The sequence below is a fragment of the Eubalaena glacialis genome, chromosome 1 (genome assembly GCF_028564815.1).
Source record: "Eubalaena glacialis isolate mEubGla1 chromosome 1, mEubGla1.1.hap2.+ XY, whole genome shotgun sequence".
NCBI lineage: Eukaryota > Metazoa > Chordata > Mammalia > Artiodactyla > Balaenidae > Eubalaena > Eubalaena glacialis.
The window spans coordinates 26,335,226-26,357,840 of record NC_083716.1 but is presented as its reverse complement, the minus strand read 5'-3'; the positions used below and the strand labels follow the sequence as shown (position 1 = coordinate 26,357,840).

The window sequence follows — 22,615 nt, the reverse complement described above, 5'->3', positions numbered from 1 at the left end:
TGCGGGCTTCTCATTGCGGTGGCTTCTCTTGTTGCAGAGCACGGGCTCTAGGTGTGCGGGCTCAGTAGTTGTGGCTCGCGGGCTCTAGAGCACAGGCTCAGTAGTTGTAGCACGTGGGCTTAGTTGCTCCGTGGCATGTGGGATCTTCCCGGACCAGGGCTCAAACCCGTGTCCCCTGCGTTGGCAGGCGGATTCTTAACCACTGTGCCACCAGGGAAACCCTACATAGTGTCTTTTTTTCTGCTTTTCTTGTTCTTTGAGGTGCTTGCCTTTATTGTCAATTATTTTCAAACTCTCCCTTTTATTATACAGTCTACTGAGTTCTAGTCTCCCTCCCTCCCTGAAACCTCGCCGGAGCCCATTGTTGCTCCAGACTAGACTGATTACTCTTTAGGCATTTATTTCTAGTTATCGTCCTGTGAATTCCCATTATTGCTTTCCTAGATTGTTTCCTGAATCCTGTATTTCTTCCTTTCTTGACATACTCCCTGATAATGATGGAACATATCCTTAAGGACCATCTTATTGAAAGATGTGAAGAAAGTACACTTTGAGTCCTTTTAGTCAGCCTGTACATGTAATGGCTAGTTGGGTGTGGAATTCTAGGTCGAAAAAATTTTCCCTGAGACTTTTGATGGATTGCTTTATTGTCTGCTAGCATCCAGTCTTTTTAAAAATTTAATTTAATTTATTTTTGGCTGTGTTGGGTCTTTGTTGCTGTGCGCAGGCTTTCTCTAGTTGCGGTGAGTGGGGTCTACTCTTCGTTATGGTGCTCAGGCTTCTCATTGCGGTGGCTTCTCGTTGTAGAGCATGGGCTCTAGGTGCATGGGCTCAGTAGTTGTGGCGCACGGGCTTAGTTGCTCCACGGCATTTGGGATTTCCCGGACCAGGGCTCAAACCCATGTCCCCTTCATTGGCAGGTGGATTCTTAACCACTGCACCACCAAGGAAGCCCTGCTAGCATCCAGTCTTAATGGTGAGGAGGCCAGTCTTATCCTAATTCTTGTTCCAATTTAGAGGACTGATTTTATACTTGATCTTTGAAAGACTGCAATATGTCTTGACATAAATCTTTTAAATTTGTTGTATTTGCCATTGGTAGGCCATTTTAATTTGAAGATGCATGTTCTTTCTAAATACTACTTTGCTAGTTTTCTTCTGTTTTCTCTATTTTCTTTCTGGAATTCATTAACTGTGGGAACTCTGTTACAGTTATTGGTTGGCGTGTAACAAAGTGCCCTCAAATGCTAGTGGTTTAAAAATAATCATTTTATCATACCCACAGATTCTGTGGATTTCAGACAGGGCATAACAGGGATGGCTTGCTCTGTACTCCGAAGTCTAGGGTTTTAGCTGAGAAGACTTGAAAGGCAGAGTCAAACAGCTGGAGGCCAGAATCATCTGGAGACTTCTTTACTCACGTGTCTAGTGTCCAGGCTGGGGTGACTTGAAGGCTCTGCTCAGCTGAAACTGCAGACTGGAGCACTTATACATGGCCTCTCTATGTAATTTGAATCTGTACGCCTGCTGGCTGTATTCTGAGAGGGAGAGTCTGCACAGGGAACTTTTGGAGATGGCCTGTACAGAGATCAAGCATCCCTAGAGAACCAGAGGAAACTGCTAGGGTTCATCTGACCTAGTCTCAGAAATTGCATCAGTTCCGCTCATTCTTTTGGTTACTGGTAAGTCAGTAGGGTCAGCCCAGACCCAAGAGGAAGGGAATTAGACCCCATATCACTCCATTGCAAAAGAGATAAACAGCACAGTGCTGGATTTCTAGTCTTAACTATTTGGAAAAATAACACCTTTGTCTGAATATTGAAACATTTAAATTTTGATGATAGCTTCAGGTGAGTCCTTGTTCATGAGGGGTATTTTCTAGTTGTAGGGCCCACTCACGAAAACAGGTAGTAAAGTATAAAGAAACAGAATGACCAAATGATCCATTTAGGATAAGCAGTAAAAGTAAGGTAGTGGGAAAAGAGAAAGTAAAAGTGAGGTTGAGCATTTGCTAAGGCATGTTGTAGGGAAGTGATTGGGAGGGCTGCAGTAGCCATAGGTTCACAGGGCAAAGGGAGCAGATTGTGCAAACAAGCCCTGTTAGGAGCCGTGCGCTCCTGGCCTGGAGAGCTGATCCTTCAGTTAAGGAACATTGCACCATATTCCCTCAGTAACCTGTTATTACAAGGCAAATCCAAGTTACTTAATGCCAGTGGAGGTCCAGGGGAAAGGAATGACTAGATTTCAGGTTACCTTGATGTATGTTTGTTCTTCATTTTGAAGCCAAATATTTCTTAAAGAACAGAGATGAAAAGTCTTTTTGTCACCTGAGTGAAAAACCTCACGGAGCATCTGGAAATGTAGATGAGGTAAATAAATGTCTTCTTGAAAGTAAGGAGAATGAGTGTTCTTTTTTTGTTGTTTTTCTTTTTAAATTTATTTTGTCTTTATTTATTTTTGGCTGTGTTGGGTCTTCATTGCTGCACGTGGGCTTTCTTTAGTTGCAGCGAGCAGGAGCTACTCTTTGCTGCGGTGCACGGGCTTCTCATTGTGGTGGCTTCTCTTGTCACGGAGCACGGGCTCTAGGTGCGCAGGCTTCAGTAATTGCGGTGCGCGGGCTCAGTAGTTGTGGCTCATGGGCTTCAGAGCGCAAGCCCAGTAGTCGTGGTGCACGGGCTTAGTTGCTCCGCAGCATGTGGGATCTTCCTGGACCAGGGCTCGAACCCGTGTCCCCTGCGTTGGCAGGTGGATTCTTAACCGCTGCGCCACCAGGGAAGCCCAGAAAATGAGTGTTTTCATGATAGTAAATAATTGTTTATCTGACCATATACAATGAATCCACTGATATTTTCTGTACCCCCAAATAGAAGATAAAGATTTTTATGTTTGAATTTGAAATATCATTGAAGAAATACAGTACAGGCACTCTGAAATACAGGAAGCGCATGACTCATGAACACCTTGCATGGACATTACCACCATGTGCTTATGCACATTCTTCAGTTTTGTTATTTTCTTGCCATGTGGTCATAGCCATAGCAAAAGGGGTAAAGAAGAAAAGTTGTGATTCTAAAGTTTCAACTTACTTTGCTTTTTCCCCATGAAGGAAATAATATTATTTATGTTTTTTCCAATTAACTGCTATTGTGTTAGTTTACTTCTTTCTTTGTTTTTTCTTAACATTGACATTATAGACATTGAGGACCTCATCAAGTCAATTTAAAAATGAGTGTGAACTACCAAATGTAAAACCGATAGCTAGTGGGAAGCAGCTGCATAGCACAGGGAGAGAAGCTCGGTGCTTTGTCACCACCTAGAGGGGTGGAATAGGGAGGGTGGGAGGGAGGGAGACACAAGAGGGAAGAGATATGGGGATGTGTGTATATGTATAGCTGATTCGCTTTGTTATACAGCAGAAATTAACACACAATTGTAAAGCAATTATACTCCAATAAAGATGTTAAAAAATAAATAAATAAATAAATAAATAAAGCTGACCTGTAAGCTCATCAGTTTGAGATTATCTCAGTTAGCACTTGCTGTATAACCTATTATTCTTCCAAGGTATCCCTGAATTTATTTGTATTTCTTCTTCAAAGCATTAAAAGACTATAATTAGATTGGAAAAAAAAATGAGTGTGAAGGCGGAACGAAAGTCAGAATATTTTTAAAAGATCTTAAAAAATAATGCCTTTGCTAAGTATTAAAAATAATGTTCCATTTTATCACAATTAATGCTTAGGTTACTAAGCCCACAGAAGTTTATTGACTCAATATTATTGCTGAGTCCAATACTGTATTTTACATAGTAGATTTTACCAACTCTAATAAACAGGTTTTTATGAAAAATCTTATCACAATTTATGACAGTATTCCTGTGGGAAATTTTATTTCTGATTTAGAAACATAGGAATACAACCTGGTTATAATTTAGATACTGAGTGTATGTAAAAGTTTGTTTCAAATTCCGATGAACAATTTAAATATAATGGAAAAACAGATGTGAAGTCTAGTGTTTTGGTTTTAATATTTACGCGTGCAGCATCTAAAATGTAAATTTCACATGCTGTAGACCAGCTGTATTTAACTTGTCTGTTTAAATATTTGTAAAGCATAATTTCTATGAAAAAGCAGTTCAGGAAAAAGACCCATATAGTATAGATGAAAGGTACCATTGTGTGATCCTGTATGAAGTTTCTAATCAATGTAATGTATTTCATCCAGAGATAAAGAAAGCTACAATATTAAGCAAGAAGGATATGCTTACTTTTCTTGGCAGTCCCATTAGATTTCTTTTTTTTAAAAAAAATTATTTATTTATTTTTGGCTGCATTGGGTGTTTGTTGCTGTGTGTAGGCTTTCTCTAGTTGTGGTGAGCGGGGGCTACTCTTCATTGCACCGTGCAGGCTTCTCATTGCGGTGGCTTCTCTTGTTGCGGAGCACGGGCTCTAGGCACGCAGGCTTCAGTAGTTGTAGCACGCGGGCTCAGTAGTTGTGGCTCGTGGGCTCTAGAGCACAGGTTCAGTAGTTGTGGCTCGTGGGCTTAGTTGCTCTGCGGCATGTGGGAGCTTCCCGGACCAGGGCTCGAACCCTTGTCCCCTGCATTGGCAGGCGGATTCTTAACCACTGCGCCACCAGGGAAGCCCCTGGCAGTCCCATTAGATTTCTAACATGATTTTATAGTTCATTTCCTCCCCCTTAAAAAAAAAAAAATGACTGAGTATATCATAATATGTAGCAACTAAAAGAATAAAACACTGAAAGAATAAAAGAAAAGTGACATTACCCCTAGACTACATGAAGGTTTAGAACAGATATCTCCTTGAGCATAAAACATCATGTATTTAACCTGGCTTGTACTACACAGGACATATACCACCTTTATAGCCTTGGGTCAGCATTCAAGTTTTATTTTTTCCCCCTGCTTCTGGATATCTCGTAAGTTATAGAGAGTTTGTAAAATCTATTTTAATGCCCCATAAAATTGTGCCCACCTAGTTGGCTTTTAGAAAAACATTTTCATGAGTGCTTATGTCCTGCTTTGTAAAAACAAGATTAGTTCCTTATTTATACTGAAGCCCCATTTGTGGCTTTCTTACTCATAATGCACATGTGACTTCAGGCAGTGGGATGAGAGCTCAGTGAATGCATACTTATATTTGCAGAGTAGTTTTACCAGCATCTAGAGCAAGGAAGCCCATCAGGGCTTTATTTAGTGTAGTAGCAAAGGAAATTAGAATGACCTGGCTAACTGCATCAATTGCATAATTGACAAGCTACTCAATACTCCTAAAGATAAGTACTTTCCACTCTTTTCTTTCGCTATCAAATGTAACCCTATGTGAGTAATATATTATTCCTAGGCTACTATTTTGTTCTAGAAATTAACATGTATCCTTAATGTGTGTATGCTAATTCAGAGTGAACAACTTCAAGGAACTTGAAAAATACTGTGTTGCCTCTAGGCAGGATGGTCTTTAAGATGGCTTATTCATCACACATTACCATCACATTAATATCTTTTTTTAAAAATTAATTTATTTATTTTTGGCTGCTTTGGGTCTTCGTTGCCGCGGGTGGGCTTTCTCTAGTTGAGACGAGCGGGGGCTACTCTTCCTTGTGGTGCACGGGCTTCTCATTGCGGTGGCTTCTCATTGAAGAGCATGGGCTTTATGGTGCGTGGGCTTCAGTAGTTGTGGCACGTGGGCTCAGTAGTTGTGGCACATGGGCTCAGTAGTTGTGGCGCACGGGCTCTAGAGTGCAGGCTCAGTAGTTGTGGCGCACGGGCTTAGTTGCTCCGCGGCATGTGGGATCTTCCCGGGCCAGGGCTCGAACCCCTGTCTCCTGCATTGGCAGGTGGATTCTTAACCACTGTGCCACCAGGGAAGCCCTCTTTTTAAAAAAAAAAAAAAAAAAAAATTTATTTAATTAATTTATTTTTGGCTGTGTTGGGTCTTCGTTGCTGCATGGGGGCCTTCTCTAGTTGTGGTGAATGAAGAGTGGCCCCCGCTTGCGGCAACGAAGACCCAACGCAGCCAAAAAAAGAAAAAATCAATGTGATGGTAATGTGTGATGAATAATCTATAGCCCCTAAAGAAGGATAAGGTAGGTACCCAGATTGGAAAGGAGGAAGTAACACTATGTTTGCAGATGACACGATCTTGTATGTAGAAAATCCTAAGGAATCCACTACAGAACTATTAGAATTAATAAATGAATTCAGCAGGATGGCAGGGAGGATACAAGAGCAACAGTATAGGAAAGTCACTTGTGTTTCTATGCATTCACCATGAACAATCAACAATGAAATTAAGAAAATTTTATTGACAATAGAATAGAATACTTAGGAGTATATTACATTTAACAAAAGAATTGTAAAAGTTGTACTCAGTAAACTACAAAAAATTGTTGACTGTCCAGCATAGGCAAATCTGTAGAGACAGAAAGTGAACTAATGCTTGCCTAATGGTGGGGGTAAGGGGTTGGGAGACATGGGAGTGACTGCTGATTGGTATGGGTTTCTTTTGGGGGTGATGAAAAAGTTCTGCAGTTTTTAGATAGTGGTGATGGTCATACAACTCTATACTAAAAACCATTGAATTGTATACTTTGGGTGAAATGTATGGCCTGTGAATTATATCTCAGAGCTGTTTAAAAAAAAAAAGAGGGGGGAGGATAAAGTAGATTTTAAAATATTGACGTGAAAAGATATCTATAGCTTAACAATATAAAAGTAACATATTTCTGGTTAAAATTTTTTTCTAACACCACAGAGCTCAACTTGAGGCATTGAAATTTTGGTTGTATTTTCTCTACTAAGCTAGCTGGGTTCCTCTTTTCTTTAGGAATTTTTTGAAAACTGGAAAACATGGTAATTCATAGAATAAATTTTGTTTTAGTTTGCCTTGCATGTAGGTGCCATAAATTAGATTTTAGAAGTAAAATGTTTTTATTCAGTTATAGTAAGAATTACTTAGTTTTTGAATGGTTTCCCAGTGTCACTGAAACCCTTGGGAGGTCACCACTAGGGATAATCTCCCAATTTTCCTCCACAAAAATTTGTAAAATAACTTATTAAATTAGTGTCCTTAGTGGTAGAAAATAAGAAATGAGAAACTCGGAAGAGTAAACAAAAGAAAACCATTATAAATCTTATCTCCCAGAGATAACTATTTTTTAGATTTTAGTGTATTTCCTTCCAGAACTTAAAAAAAAATAACAGATTTATTGAGAGAGAATTCATTTTCTATATAGTTGACCCATTTAACCTTCTGGTACTTCTTAATGAAAGTTTTAAAAAGTATAACATATATACAGAAAGTACACAAAATGCAAGTATATATACAGCTTGATGGATTTTCCCACCCATGTAAAACTATGCATATCAAGAAATAGTAACTAAGAGGGAATAATGGTCCCATGTCACCTAAAGGTAATAACCACTGCCCTGACTTCAGCATTGATAGTTTTTCCTTTTTTTGTATTTCATGTAAATTAAAACATACCAGGTGTATTCTTTTGGCCTGCTTCTTTTATACAGCATTATATTTGTGAGTTGTAGTTACGAGTGTTCCTTCTCATTGCTGAATGGTACTCTATTTTGTGATTATCCCACAACTTATTCTTTCCATTGTTCAGCATTGGGGCAGTTTTTGGTTTTGGCTATTAATAGTGTTGTTATAAATACTCTCGTACATGTCTCTTGGTGGACATCTGTATGCATTTCTGATGGGCATATGTATACCAGTGAGTGAAATTGCTGGATCCTAGGGCAGTGCTTCTCAAACTGTCCTGTGCACATCAATCACCTGGGGGTCTTGTTAAAATGCACATTCTGCTTCAGTAGATTTGGGATGGGGCCTGCATTTTTAACAAGCTTAAGGGAATTCCAGCTGTACTGGTTCTGGACCACACTTTGAGTAGCCAGGTCATAGGATATACTTATATTCAGTTTTAGTAAATAATGCCAAACAGTTTTCAAAGTAATTGTGTCAGTTTACATTCCTACCAGCATTTTATAAGATTCCTTTGTTTATGTTTGTTTGTTCTGTTCCATTGATCGGTTTTTCTATCTGTGCCAGTACCATATTACTTCAGTTTTGTATGAGACTTGATACTTGCTAATGTAAGTCCTTGAACTTTGTATTTCTTCTTCAACATTGTCTCAGCTTTTCTTGGACCTTTGCATATTCATCTGAATTTTATAATTAGTATCAGTTTCCACATACATGAACCTGCTGGAAGTTTCATTGGGATTGTATTGACTCCAGAGATCAGTTTGAGGAAGAACTGATGTCTTTACAACATTCAAATCTCTGAACATGGTATATCACCCTCTGTTATTGATGTAGTCTTTAATTTCTTTCAATAACACTTGTAGTTTTCTGTGTAGAGGTTTTATTTTGCTAGTTTATTCTGAAGTATTTCATTTGTAAATGCTGTTGTAAATGGTTCTATTTTTAGAATTGGTGGTTGATATATAGAATAATTGACTTTTGTATATTGACCTTTAATCAAACATATTGGTAAATTCACTTAATTTTCATTGTTTATAGATTCTTGTGGATTTTTTTTGTGTGTGAACTCAATCATGTCATGCAAATAATGAGTTTTATTTCTTTCCTTTCCAAACTGTATACTGTTTGTTCTTTCACCTAAATGTACTGCTTAGGATCTCCAGTATAGTGTTGAATAAAAGAAATAGTGGGTATCCTTGTCTTATTTTCCATTTCGGGGGAAAACTTTTACTATTTCACCATTAAGGATGATGTTTGCTTTAGATTTTGTGTAGATATCCTTCATCATATTAAAAAATTCCTTTTAATCCTAACTTAGCCAAGAGTTTTTTTGTTTGTTTCTGAAATCCTGGCTAGATGGTGAATTTTGTCAAATACTATTTCTCCCTTCATTGAGGCGATTATATGTGACTTTTCTCCTCTATTCTGTTAATGTGATGAATTACATTGATTTTTTAAATGTCAAAGCAACCTTCTATTCTTGGAATTTGGGATGTATTGATCCTTTTATATATATCTTTGGATTGATTGGCTGATACTTAGTTAAGAATGATTACATTATGTTAATGAGGGAGATTAGCATATGATTTGCCTTGTTATATGTTTGTCATATTTTATTCTGACCTCATAAAATGAATTGGGAAGTATTCCACTTTTTCGTTGCTGCCCGTGGGCTTTCTCTAGTTGCGGCGAGTGGGGGCTACTCTTCGTTGCGGTGCACGGGCTTCTCATTGCGGTGGCTTCTCTTGTTGTGGAGCATGGGCTCTAGGTGCATGGGCTTCAGTAGTTGTGGTGCACGAGCTCAGTAGTTGTGGCTTGCAGGCTCTAGAGCGCAGGCTCAGTAGTTGTGGCACACGGATTAGTTGCTCCGCGGCATGTGGGATCTTCCCAGACCGGGTCTCGAACCCATGTCCCCTGCATTGGCAGGCGGATTCTTAACCACTGCACCACCAGGGAAGCCCCATCCATCATTTTATACTTGTGTAAGTTTACCTGTAGGATGAATTCCTAGAAATAGAATTGATAAATCAAGGGATGTCTGCAGTTTTGGTAGATTTGGCCAAATTGACCTCCAGTGAAGTTAAAGTACTTAACACTTCCACCAGCAACGTCTGAGAGATTTTATATGTTATAGTTCCCTAGGTATATTGATAATGTTTAAGAATTTTTTATGTGCCTACATTAGTGATCAAACTCTTGACATTGTGGACAAGGATAAAGTATATACTTTTTGTCGGAGGAATATGAGCTAAGACTTATTATAAACCATGTTCTAAAAACAATGGTTCAGTACAGTTTGGATGAAGTGCTGGGCATTGTTAAGAAATATGAAACCTAACAGAGGCACCATCCTGGTCATGTATTAAAATGAAGTATCAGTTTATTTATTACATCTGAAGTATTGGTTTCAGTTTCGGATACAATAATACAGGAAAAACATGATTGAGTTGGAAAAGGATAACTAACATAGTTAAGAGGATGACTTGGGCTAAAAAGTATTCTTGTTTAGAAAAACAAATGACAACTAGTGAGGGTGGAATAGATCTAAACTTTTTAAAGTCATGAAAAATATGAATGTGACACACTTTTTTTTTTTTTTTTTAAATATCTTTATTGAAGTATAATTGCTTTACAATGGTGTGCTAGCTTCTGCTTTACAACAAAGTGAATCAGTTACACATATACATATGTTGCCATATCTCTTCCCTCTTGCATCTCCCTCCTTCCCACCCTCCCTATCCCACCCCTCTAGGTGGTCACAAAGCACCGAGCTGATCTCCCTGTGCTATGCGGCTGCTTCCCACTAGTTATCTATTTTACATTTGGTAGTGTATATATGTCCATGACACTCTCTCACCCTGTCACATCTCACCCCTCCCCCTCCCCATATCCTCAAGTCCATTCTCTAGTAGGTCTGTGTCTTTATTCCCATCTTGCCACTAGGTTCTTCATGACCTCTTTTTTTTTTTTTTTTTTTTTCCCTTAGATTCCATATATATGTGTTAGCATACTGTATTTGTTTTTCTCTTTCTGACTTACTTCACTCTGTATGACAGACTCTAACTCCATCCACCTCATTACAAACACCTCCATTTCATTTCTTTTTATGGCTGAGTAATATTCCATTGTATATATGTGCCACATCTTCTTTATCCATTCATCCGATGATGGACACCTAGGTTGCTTCCATGTCCTGGCTATTGTAAACAGAGCTGCAATGAATATTTTGGTACATGACTCTTTCTGAATTATGGTTTTCTCAGGGTATATGCCCAGTAGTGGGATTGCTGGGTCATATGGTAGTTCTATTTTTAGTTTTTTAAGGAACCTCCATACTGTTCTCCATAGTGGCTGTATCAATTTACATTCCCACCAACAGTGCAAGAGTGTTCCCTTTTCTCCACACCCTCTCCAGCATTTATTGTTTCTAGATTTTTTGATGATGGCCATTCTGACCGGTGTGAGATGATACCTCATTGTAGTTTTGATTTGCATTTCTCGAATGATTAATGATGTTGAGCATTCTTTCATGTGTCTGTTGGCAATCTGTATCTCTTCTTTGGAGAAATGTCTATTTAGGTCTTCTGCCCATTTTTGGATTGGGTTGTTTGTTTTTTTGTTATTGAGCTGCATGAGCTGCTTGTAAATCTTGGAGATGAATCCTTTGTCCGTTGCTTCATTTGCAAATATTTTCTCCCATTCTGAGGGTTGTCTTTTGGTCTTGTTTATGGTTTCCTTTGCTGTGCAAAAGCTTTTAAGTTTCATTAGGTCCCATTTGTTTATTTGTGTTTTTATTTCCATTTCTCTAGGACCTGGGTCAAAAAGGATCTTGCTGTGACTTATGTCATACAGTGTCCTGCCTATGTTTTCCTCTAAGAGTTTGATAGTGTCTGGCCTTACACTTAGGTCTTTAATCCATTTTGAGTTTATTTTTGTGTATGGTGTTAGGGAGTGTTCTAATTTCATACTTTTACATGTACCTGTCCAATTTTCCCAGCACCACTTATTGAAGAGGCTGTCTTTTCTCCACTGTATATGCTTGCCTCCTTTATCAAAGATAAGGTGACCATATGTGCGTGGGCTTATCTCTGGGCTTTCTATCCTGTTCCATTGATCTATATTTCTGTTTTTGTGCCAGTACCAAACTGTCTTGATTACTGTAGCTTTGTAATATAGTCTGAAGTCAGGGAGCCTGATTCCTCCAGCTCCATTTTTCGTTCTCAAGATTGCTTTGGCTATTCGGGGTCTTTTGTGTTTCCATACAAATTGTGAAATTTTTTGTTCTAGTTCTGTGAAAAATGCCAGTGGTAGTTTGATAGGGATTGCATTGAATCTGTAGATTGCTTTGGGTAGCAGAGTCATTTTCACAATGTTTATTCTTCCAATCCAAGAACATGGTATATCTCTCCATCTATTTGTATCATCTTTAATTTCTTTCATCAGTGTCCTATAATTTTCTGCATACAGGTCTTTTGTCTCCTTAGGTAGGTTTATTCCTAGGTATTTTATTCTTTTTGTTGCAATGGTAAACGGGAGTGTTTTCTTAATTTCACTTTCAGATTTTTCATCATTAGTATACAGGAATGCAAGAGATTTCTGTGCATTAATTTTGTATCCTGCTACTTTACCAAATTCATTGATTAGCTCTAGTAGTTTTCTGGTAGCATCTTTAGGATTCTCTATGTATAGTATCATGTCATCTGCAAACAGTGACAGCTTTACTTCTTCTTTTCCGATTTGGATTCCTTTTATTTCTTTTTCTTCTCTGATTGCTGTGGCTAACACTTCCAAAACTATGTTGAATAATAGTGGTGAGAGTGGGCAACCTGACACACACTTTTTGATCAACTTAGAATTTTAGAATTTAGGAGTATATACGACACTCAAAAGAAGGAAGTGGCCACCTCTTGGGCCAGAACAAATTGCAGATGGATCAACTGCAGGAGAATACATTATTTTTATACTTTTGATTGGAAGGCCTTTCTAAGATTACACAAAACCCAGAATGCATGAAGGAAAAGATGAATAGTTTTTGGGTTGTAGCCAAATCTGTTAAAAGACAACCACAGGTTGGGATAAATATTTGCAAAACAAATGATAGCACAAAATACTTAATTTACAAAGAGCTTTTAAATAAAACTTTAAAAGGATAAATATGCCAGTAGAAAAATAGAGGATATGAAAAAAAGAATACCAGTAGTCAAAAACATGAAACTATGTTAAGTCTAACCCAGTAATCAACAAGACATCATACTTTACACATTTCATTAAATGAAATGCAAAGATTGACTATCCATTGTTAAGGGTATAGAAAAGTAGGCTTTCATTCTTCCTGGAAAGCAGTTTCATGCAATATATATCAAACTAAAATAAACCTTTCTTGTCTATTTTAAACATTGTCTAATAGAATTGTAGTCAATTTATACTATTAATATACAATAAACTATTTGCTTAGTAAAGTAAATTTTATATCAGTCCTTAATTAGGGAGATGTTAATTTATGTGATTAGGACATTATTTGGGCTCAATTTTGAACACCTTTAAGCTGCAGAATTGAGGATACTTTTGCACTTTTTGTGTAAGATTAGATTGCAACATACGGCTGTAGGTTTCAGGTTAGGAGTATTTAATAATACAATTTTCTAGTTGGAATGTTAAATTATTGAGCTCAATGAAAGTTTGATAATTAGTAAATACTGCATGAGTGCTCCTTGAATTCCCATTTTAAATTCTAAGCTCATTTGAAAAAACAAATACTTAAAACAAACAAAAAACCCCAACAAACCTTGCTAGAGATACCATTATTAGGAAATAATCTGGTATAACTGATTTTTTTTTTAAGAGTTAAATTGAACATTGAATACTAGGTTGAATTTTAAAAATACTTTCTATCAGTAAGAATTACAGAATGAGAGCTTCTAAAAATGAGTGCAAGTTCAATCAAAACTGGGCTGTTGCAGAATAGCGTATATTTGGGTTTTGAGAGAAAAGACAGGTGACTTGACACATCTATTAAAAATAAAATCTTAAGTTGAATTGCAAAAAATGGTTGAATTTATTTACCTGGAAGTAAAGCAATTTACTGAAGTTCTAAAGAAATTGAAGAATGTTCTAGAAAGGGTTCAGTACTTAATGATTTCACTGTGATCCTAGTCAGTTTGGTATAATCTGTTTTATTTTTATTTTATTTTATTTTTTTAAGTTTACATTTCATTTCTATTGGACAGCGCCAGTACAGCTAATGTAGATGCTTTTCTCCCCTGCATCTGTCTTTCCCCCATACCTGGCTTTGTCACCTTTGATTTGCTCTCTGCCTTTATCCAATCCCCCTTCCATCTCTCAGCCTGAAAACCACCTCCTCCCTCCAGGAAACAGCATTTCTTTCTTCAGGGGGAGTTTTTTCCCTCTTGGTTCCTTTCCATGTTCTGGAGTACCTAGGTGTCTACCCAAATGAGCACAGATATTCTTCTCTGTTCAGTATCACAGGTTGGAAGGATGGGCTCTAGTCATGCAAATTGGAGTTTTAGCGTCTTTGGGGTCTTGTTCATGTTCCTCATCAGAAAGGGCCTCAGGCTGGCACCGAGTCCAAGCTCGCTCTGCTCGCTGCATGACAGGCTAATGAATCTGAGACGAGGTGTAGAGGCAAGGAATACGACTTTATTCAGAAAGCTGGCAGACCGAGAAGATGACAGACTATTGTCTCTGATAAACCATCTTATCTGGGTCTGGATGCCAGTTTCTTTTATCTAACCTGCTGTTTTAAATAAGAGTTTAAGACCCTTTGGAGACAGAAGTTGCCATAGCCTTTCCTTCCTTCTTTTTCCTTCTTTTACAAAACAAAATAGAACCTTTTCAGGCAGATTTTTCATTCCTTAGCTGAGAGTGGAAGGAAGTTCTATGAAAGGCCTTATTCAGTTGTATAGATAGCATAGCAAAATAATTAACAAGATGGATTTTGGAATCAATTAGAATTCATGTTTGTCTATGTATTTCTTAGCTATAAAACCTTTGACCTTCCATTTCTTATAAAATGAAGACAGTAGTTCAGCAGGCCCTATTGTGTGTGAGGAAACTTTTTGAGTAATCTACTTAGAGTCCTTTGAAGGGAGGACGGAAACCCAGGGAATGTTAGCCTTTTTAAGTCTCAGTTTTGTGATTTATAAAATGGAATTAATATCTTCTTCATGGGGTTCTTGGATAATTAAATGAGATATACAAACACAGTGCCTAACATACACAGGCCCTCAATAATGGCGAATTATTACTATTACTGCAGTCATGTGATGTCTGTTGATGGAATTATAATCTCTTTGGCCTTAATCAGTACTCTAAGGAAAGGTAAATCTGCTAACTTGGTGGGTTAAATGAAGCATGTTGCTTTGAAAGGTCATTTGTAGAAGGTAAGCACAGGGTGTACTCAATGAAGTGTGACTATGGGACGCCAAGAAAAATTGGGGTTTGAAGTAACAGCCCCCTTTATCCAAGCAGAAAACAGAGTCTGACGCAAGCAGTGCTTTCTAAATGGCTATGAATGGAACAACCTACCAGGAAAATTTTCCATCTAGAGTACTGGTAATTAACCCAAATGAGACTAAACTGCTGGAAAATCCAAGAGCAATGGAAAATCAAAAGGGTGTCCCGAATTGAATGGGTTAAGGCTGTGTTGTACTTTAATTCAGAAACAAGTTTTGGTGGTTGGAAAAAGTTAAAGTAATTTAATTCTACAGTGAACTGTTAGATTAAATTTATTGTGGGGGGGAATCTCATTCTTTAGTGAATCTAGTGTAATTCTAGACTGAGGGTCTAGATTTTGATCAACTATTACTATCTGAGCCCAATCGAACTCCCTTAGTACAAGGTAGACCTTGAGAAACCCAGAATAAATTTTTAAAATACCCAAGAAACAATATTTTTTGACTGTATAAGATTTGGGGTCTTGTTTTTATTGGCCCTTTTATCTTTGCTCCTGCCATTTATCATGGTGGTTCCCTTTATGTGTTAAAGTTTGCAACCTACAACCTAATAGCTAGAATTTTAGAATTACTCAGTTAAATTCAGGCAATATTTATTGAGTACCTGTTGGGTACCAGGCAGTGTGCTAAATGCTGGAAATATAGAGACAAATAAGACATTGTTCTTGGCCTCAAGGTATTCGTAGCCTTGTCAGGTTTTATCAATAATGATGATGATAATTATAGCTAACATTTGTAGAGCACTTAGTTTTCTCCAACTGTTTAAGTGCTTTGTATGTGTTAACTCACTTAATCCTCACAAGGACTTTGGTGCAGGTGCTATTATTATTATTTTGTTTTACAAATGAAGACCATGAGGCACAAAAATTCAAGTACCTTGCCTGAAGTGGGATAGAGGGCAGGAATTTGAATGTAGGCTCTCTGGTTCTACTATCCCAGGCAGCCCCTGAGTAACTTATGCTTTGGTCAGAGTTTAGCTTACTAAAATTATGATTTTTAAAAGCCTATTTTCTTTAAACCTTTAAAACACAACAAAAAGATAATAAATCCAGTAAAATAAAACAAGGTATTCCAGTCCCATCCTGATGTATCCCCCCCCCCCCACCCCCCCAAGACTAGAGTCAGATATTCTCTGCGGAGCCAGTAGCTTTTGTGGCAGAATAGTGTTAGATACTATTAGCTATGTTAGAAATTTGATTACATATGAAATTGTTCTGTTGGATTACTGACACTGCTCTTTAGTGACAAAGATCTAAAAGATCGATTTGTAATGGGTCATGGAGTTTCCAGTTTAACTCTAACTTTATTAAATCCTTAAAGTATTCTTCTAATTAAAAAGATTTTCCATCTCTCTTCCACTTATGCTTTGAGCCACCAGCTTGTTTCCCCTCTGTCATACACAGCAGCATTCACTTACCAGCTTCGATATATGCTTCTGTGCCAAACTGTGATGACATCAATGTTGTCTAAACTTTCTGTGATGTGTACCTAATTAGATCCTGATCCCTCAGCCAGGCTTCATTTGTAATCCTTCTGTAATCGCATGTTCAGTAGGGACGATAGATTACCAGCACCCAGTTCCTAACATTGCCTTGCTCCTCCTCCTGGTATCGCCATGAATACCCCACCAGGCCTCTGCTTCCTTTTGCCCACTTCCCTAGTATTTCTTCTCCCCTTTCTTTTGTTTTCTCTGTTCAAAACCCCCAGTCTCACTGCATTATGGAGCCTTGTTCCCCCCCACCTTTTTTTAAGTACTTAGAGTACTTTGTCAAATAGTTTTATTTTCATTTTTTAAAAAGCAGATGAAAAAAATAGGTGAATCAAAAAATACTTTTCTCTCCTTTATTTTTCTTCAAATCTGATATTAACCTGCCTCAGTGGAGTGGATGGGTATTCCTGGGGCTCAACTGTATTTATAATGTTTTATTCCTTAAACTGGATAATAGGTACATGGATGTTTGTTTTCTTTTATACTGTTTACATCTGAAATATTTTGTAATAACACATTTTTTCTACATTGTTCTTATCTGAATCTCTTGATTTTTTTGTAGGGGTAAGAAAAGATGCATCATTAGCCCTTAATAGACAAATACATGAAGATGTGTGGCTGAGTATGTGCAGTCAGTATTACTCAAAGATTTGGTGCCCTTCATGTGCCAGACAGTGTTCCAGGCATGGAGGACACAGTGTCACTAGGATAGTGTCCCAGCCTTCGTGCATTCTATAAGTGGGAGCAGACTAAGCAAATAAATATGAAATATAATATCAGATACTGATAAGTGCTACATATAGTATAGAAAGAGGACCTTTGACTGGGGCAGGGGAGAGCTGTTTTAGATGGGATGGTGAGGGAAGGCCGCATAAGGGGTGACATTTGAGCAGAGACCTGAATGAAGTGGGGGACTAAGAAACACGAAAATCGAGAGAAGAGTGGTCCACAAGTGGGAACAGAGAGAGCAAAGATCCTTAGGCAGGAGTATGCTTGGCATATTCAAGGAACAGCAAGAAGCATCTAGAGAAAAGTAAGCCAGGAGTGGTGGGGGATGAAGTCACAAAGATCCGCAGGGGTCAGTAAGGCCTTGCACGTCATGGTGAGAGGTTTTTACTCTAAGTGCAATGGGGAGTTTTTGAGCAGGGGAGTGACAGAATCTTAGTGAACTTGAAAAGATTACTCTGGGTATTCTGCAAAGAATTTATCGTAGAGAGTGAGAGTAAGGCAGAGAGACCAGTTGGTAAGCTGTTGTTGCAGTTCAGGTGAGAGATGATAGTGGCTGGGACCAAGGGGGTCAGTGTGGGTGGTGAGAGAAGATCAAATTCTAGATATTTTTCAGAGGATTAGAAGTGAGGAAAAAGTTAAGGATGAAGACTAGGTTTTTGGCTTGAGCAACTGATTTTGGTGAATGTTGGTACATCCCTTCCCCCACTAAAGGAGGAACAGATTGAGAGAAAGAAGTTTTCATATTCTTGGTAGACAGCCTGGTGGAGGTGTCAGGTAGGCAGTTGGATATATAAATCTGGCATTCAAAGGAGTGATCTGGATGGAGATGCAGGTAGGGATGTTGGATGTATAAATGGTATTTAAAACTTTGAGACTAAATGAGATAATTACTCAAGTGAGTAAGTGTCCATAGAGAACAGAAGAGATCCAAGAATGAAGAGCAAGAGTATTCTGTCTTCTAGAGGTTGGGGGAATGAGAGGAACTAGCAAGGGAGCTTGAGATGGAGTGGCCATTAAGGAGAGAAACCAGGGAAGTGTGGTGTAAGCCAAGTGAAGACTGTTTCAGGAAAGGAGTAATCGAAAATTGAGTAAGATGAGGGCTAAGAATTGATCTTGGAATTTATCCAAATAAGAGGTCATTGGAGATCTTCATAAAAGTAGTTTCATTGGATACGACTAGTTTGGAACATATGGAATAGAAAAGGAAAGATGAGGAAATAGAGACAGTGAATGGAGACAGTTCCGTTAAGGGTTTTGCTATAAAGAACAGTAGAGAAATGGAATGATAACAGGAAAGAGAGAGGGAATCTGGAGAGCTTTTTCGGTTTTAAAGATGGGATATATTTGGTGCTTTGAATGTGGTGATGAGAATTATCCAGTCGAGAAGGAGAGCCAAGTGATGGAGGGGGCAGTCTTATTACATAAAACTCTGTGGGCCTTCTCTAAATCCTGTGGAGGTCAGGGAAGGGTAGTTTTCCCAGGAGGAAGCATCAAACATTATATGAAAGATGAAAGATTGGAAACAATTGTGAAATGTCTAACCCAGAGGAAATGAAATACACTGGATATCTAACAATTATGGTGATATAAAATAGAACTACAATTTACCCACTAAAAATCGTTATAAGGTTCCACGTTGATTGATATGCAAAGATTTTCAGACTTAAGTGCAAAAAAAGGTATTTTTTGTGGAAAAAAAGTATGTAATAAACACTTCAGTAGAGAAAAATGTCTGAAAGGTGGGATTTTATTGGTGATTTTTAGTTTCTTCATTAGAGTCTAATTGTTTTCCAAATTACTTCATCATGTTTTCTGTACAGTGAGCATATATTACCTGTATCTTTTAAAAAGTTATTCTGTGAATGTCAGTGAGCTAAACCCATTTATATCGATCATAAAATATTTCTGTATTTTGACTTTTTAAGCTATTTTATTTCATGTTCTCTGTTTGCTTATTTTTGCTGTCCTCTTCCTACCATCTATTGGCTAAATCTAATAGTCCTTCTGTTTGAAAGTTATACGTTCTATATTTATTCTTTTGGTAGTTGTCCTTAACTCTTAATTTGATAATATATATACTGGTGTTTGTTCCTATTGAAAATCTTTCCCTATTTTAAACCTTTAAATGTATGTATTCCCCACACACACTTCAAAAAATACTAGTATCTTAGAAGTTTTCATCTTCCTCTCTATACCCTTCAGCCCTTACACACCCCCTACCGGGCCCCCTCCAAAGTGCTTTGATTTTTAAAGAATTTTAGTTCTGTAATTGCTATGGATTTACTTTTGGTTTTATACCTTATTTAGACAGTAATAAACTTGATAAGTTGTTTACTTACCCTTCCCATTTTTATAGTGTATTCCAGAATATGTATTTCTTATTTTTAAGTTTGAATTTTTTTTTCTCATACCTTTGAACCTATCACTCTGTTGACTTCTTAGAACCAGTGTTGCTTTTGAGAATTCTGGAGTCAACCTGATTCTTGTTTTTCCTTTATAAGTGATTTACTTTTCTGCTAAACTTTAGGAATTTTTTTCTTTTTGTTGTTCTTTCATTTCATTATACTGTGACTAGTTATAAATTTTCCCCCCTCTTCATTTCCCTTTTTATGGGTTTTTTTCAGTCCGAGGTCTTACATCTTTTTCTAAATTTGGGAACCCTCAGTTTTTTCTTGTTCAAATATTTTCTCCTTCTGTTTTTTCCTCCTCCCTTTCCTCTGGGCCTCATTACATAGATATATTGATGCTTCCACTTCTGTCCTCTACCTCTTGATGTTTCTTATTTTCCATCCTTTTTTTTCCCTTCCTAATATATTCTAGGAGAGTTTCTTAACCTGATCTTTGGCTCTTCAGCCCAGCTACTGGGTTCTTTATTATCTTGGCTCTTAATTTTTCATACCATTAACTCCAGTTCTTATTTTAAAACTTCCTGTTCTTACTGCATGTTTCCAGTTATGGTCCCTCTTTGAAGATATTTACTAATTTATTCTTTTCCATACTGATCCATTAGCTTGATTTTGGCTGATATAGGTGCTTTAATTTTGTTTTTCTCTATAGCAGTTGTGCCCCGAAGATGAGCTCATCTGTCTTCTCTATGAATCCAGTTTTTCTGGCTCTTTAACCATGTCATCTGTTGATGGATCCCTGGACTCCCAAGCAAAAACAGAGGCACTGGCTCGTGCTTCTGAGAGCTTTCTCTGACAATAGTCCTCACCTTACTCTGGCTGGGAAGGAGGGTAGGAAGAGGAAGATACACTTAGGGCTTTGCAGTTGCTTGTACCTATATTTAACTGTTCCCCAACCCAGCCCACTTGAGCATACCACCCTAATACTGCTGGTAGAGCCAACTGGGCAGGAGAGTGCTATGAGCAATGGGGGCCAAGAAAGCATGAGCAACATAGAGAAAGAAACACAGGTAAAGAAACCTCTCTCTTCCTGGTCTCCTCCATGCTACCTGCTCAGAGCCTAGCATGGGCCTCTCCTCCCAGCTGAAACCTGGCTGCTGTCTGTTGCCTGAGGTTTTTCTCACAGCTTTTATGTTAGTGTGACAGTTTTATTAACCTGTCTCTGGGATCTCCAAGATTCTGTTGGGAGCCCACTCTAGTTTGACATCTTGTCAGAACCATGTATATAACATTACAAAAAAATCATTAAAGAGAGGTTGTAAAAAAAAAAAAAAAAAAAAAAAAAAAAAGGGATGGAAGTATATACACATTATCTGCTTTTTTAAATGATCTTTCTTACACTAAGAAGCAGTTTGATATTCTAGAAACAATGATACATTTCACTTTTAGTGTTTTCATTTGAATACTTATGTTGAGCATTGGATTTTATTATTTAAACCAGTCAAGAAATAATTGAGTATCATCCATTTATTGGGGACCGTTTTCAGCTTTGGGAATACAGCAGTAAACGAAGAAAATGAGAATCCTTGCCTTCATAGAGCTGTCCTTCTAGTGGAATAGAAGACAATAAATAAGTTAAAACATAAAATATGTACTATTTCTTAGATAATGAGTTGGATTTAACCCGGGTTGTTGTTTAGCCAAGCAAATAAGATGGAGAGGGGCCAGGGAGTTGAGGGTCTAATTAAAATGATTGACAATGGAATGAAGTAGAGCTAGATTATGAGGGGAAAGAGGACAAGTAAGGGTGATGGAAACAATGGATTGAAAGTAAGGCAAAGGATTGTTGGAATTGGGGTACTAGCAGGAGTGTCCTAAAAAAAAAAAAAATAGGAGATGGTGGTTGGAGAGTAGATGTTCGGAATGAGATAATGAGGGATTGCAGTAATTGTGAATGATGAGGTCAAGGGAGTGACCGTGGAAGAAAGTGACTAAGTTAGGATGGAAAATAAACATTAAATGGAAGAGAGACTTCCATTTGTGCCCATGTGGAGTAACAGGGACCAGATTTACCCTCCTTCCTTAAACAAGCAGAAAGCTGTACAAAGTATATTGAAATAGTGGTTTTCAGACGTTGGACAGCAGGCAGTGCCGGAAAATGATCCTTGAGATAAGGTAAGCCCTTATGATTGCCCCAGCTCTCTACCTGGATGGAGGTTGCAGTACAAGGAGGGGCAACCTAAACAGAACCTGGCAGTCTCCCTGAGTTGAGGAGGCGGAGTTGAGAATTCAGGGAGGTGAAAGAGACTGGAATTCAGAGAATATCAAAGAAGAGAGCTCCACAGATCTCCTGAGCCTTCAGCAGAGTGCTATTGAATGCATGCGTGAGAGGAAACCACTTGAGGCTGGCAAAAAATAAGGGATGGCCTTGGAGTCCTGGGCTTCTTGTGAGCGGCGTAAAGGGCATGATGAAATTAGTCGACCATCTCAAGACAGACATTGGTGGAGGGGCTGCAGGTATTGAAGGGGAGACCGAGGAGTGGTCTTGCCAGAAACACAAAGAGTTCTGGGGCTCCCACTTGACCTTGATGGAGGAGGCCTTCAGGGGGATTATTTTACTCCTAGGATTGCAATTCCCTCTTGACTTCTGCTACTTCACTTGACTCCTGCCCATGGAGGCACGGAGTCCTACAGAGAGTTGGACTCACCACTGCTAATCGTCTAAGAATCATGTTTACGTGCTCCTTTTTCTATGGCCTTTTCCCCCTAGAAGAATACACCTCTAATTTATGGTTTCAAGACAGGATTCATGTAACAAAATGTGTTTTCCAGCAAATTTATGAGAAAATATTGGTTCCTTTAAGTAAGAATTGTTTCTACTGTTCATATATATAAATAGTAATTTTGGCCTAAAGATAGTTGCCCAAGATTAGATAAGTTCCTAGTAAAGGAAACTTTCCAAAGCCAAGTTAGAACTCCTTAGAGTTGGAGAGAGAATTCTATTCATGTGTGTTCCCAGACCCAAAGACATAGAAGGCGCTCAGTAAATATTTGTTGAATGAA

At 38.1% G+C, this 22,615-nt stretch overlaps 1 protein-coding gene and 1 pseudogene across 4 annotated transcripts in view; one reads left to right on the top strand and one right to left on the bottom strand.

Annotated features, from left to right (window-relative positions):
• LOC133074559 (ubiquitin-ribosomal protein eS31 fusion protein-like) overlaps positions 1-22,284 on the bottom strand; it is a 36,917-nt pseudogene extending 14,633 nt beyond the window's left edge.
• CNNM2 (cyclin and CBS domain divalent metal cation transport mediator 2) overlaps positions 1-22,615 on the top strand; it is a 146,332-nt gene that overhangs the window by 76,317 nt on the left and 47,400 nt on the right. The window lies entirely within an intron of this gene.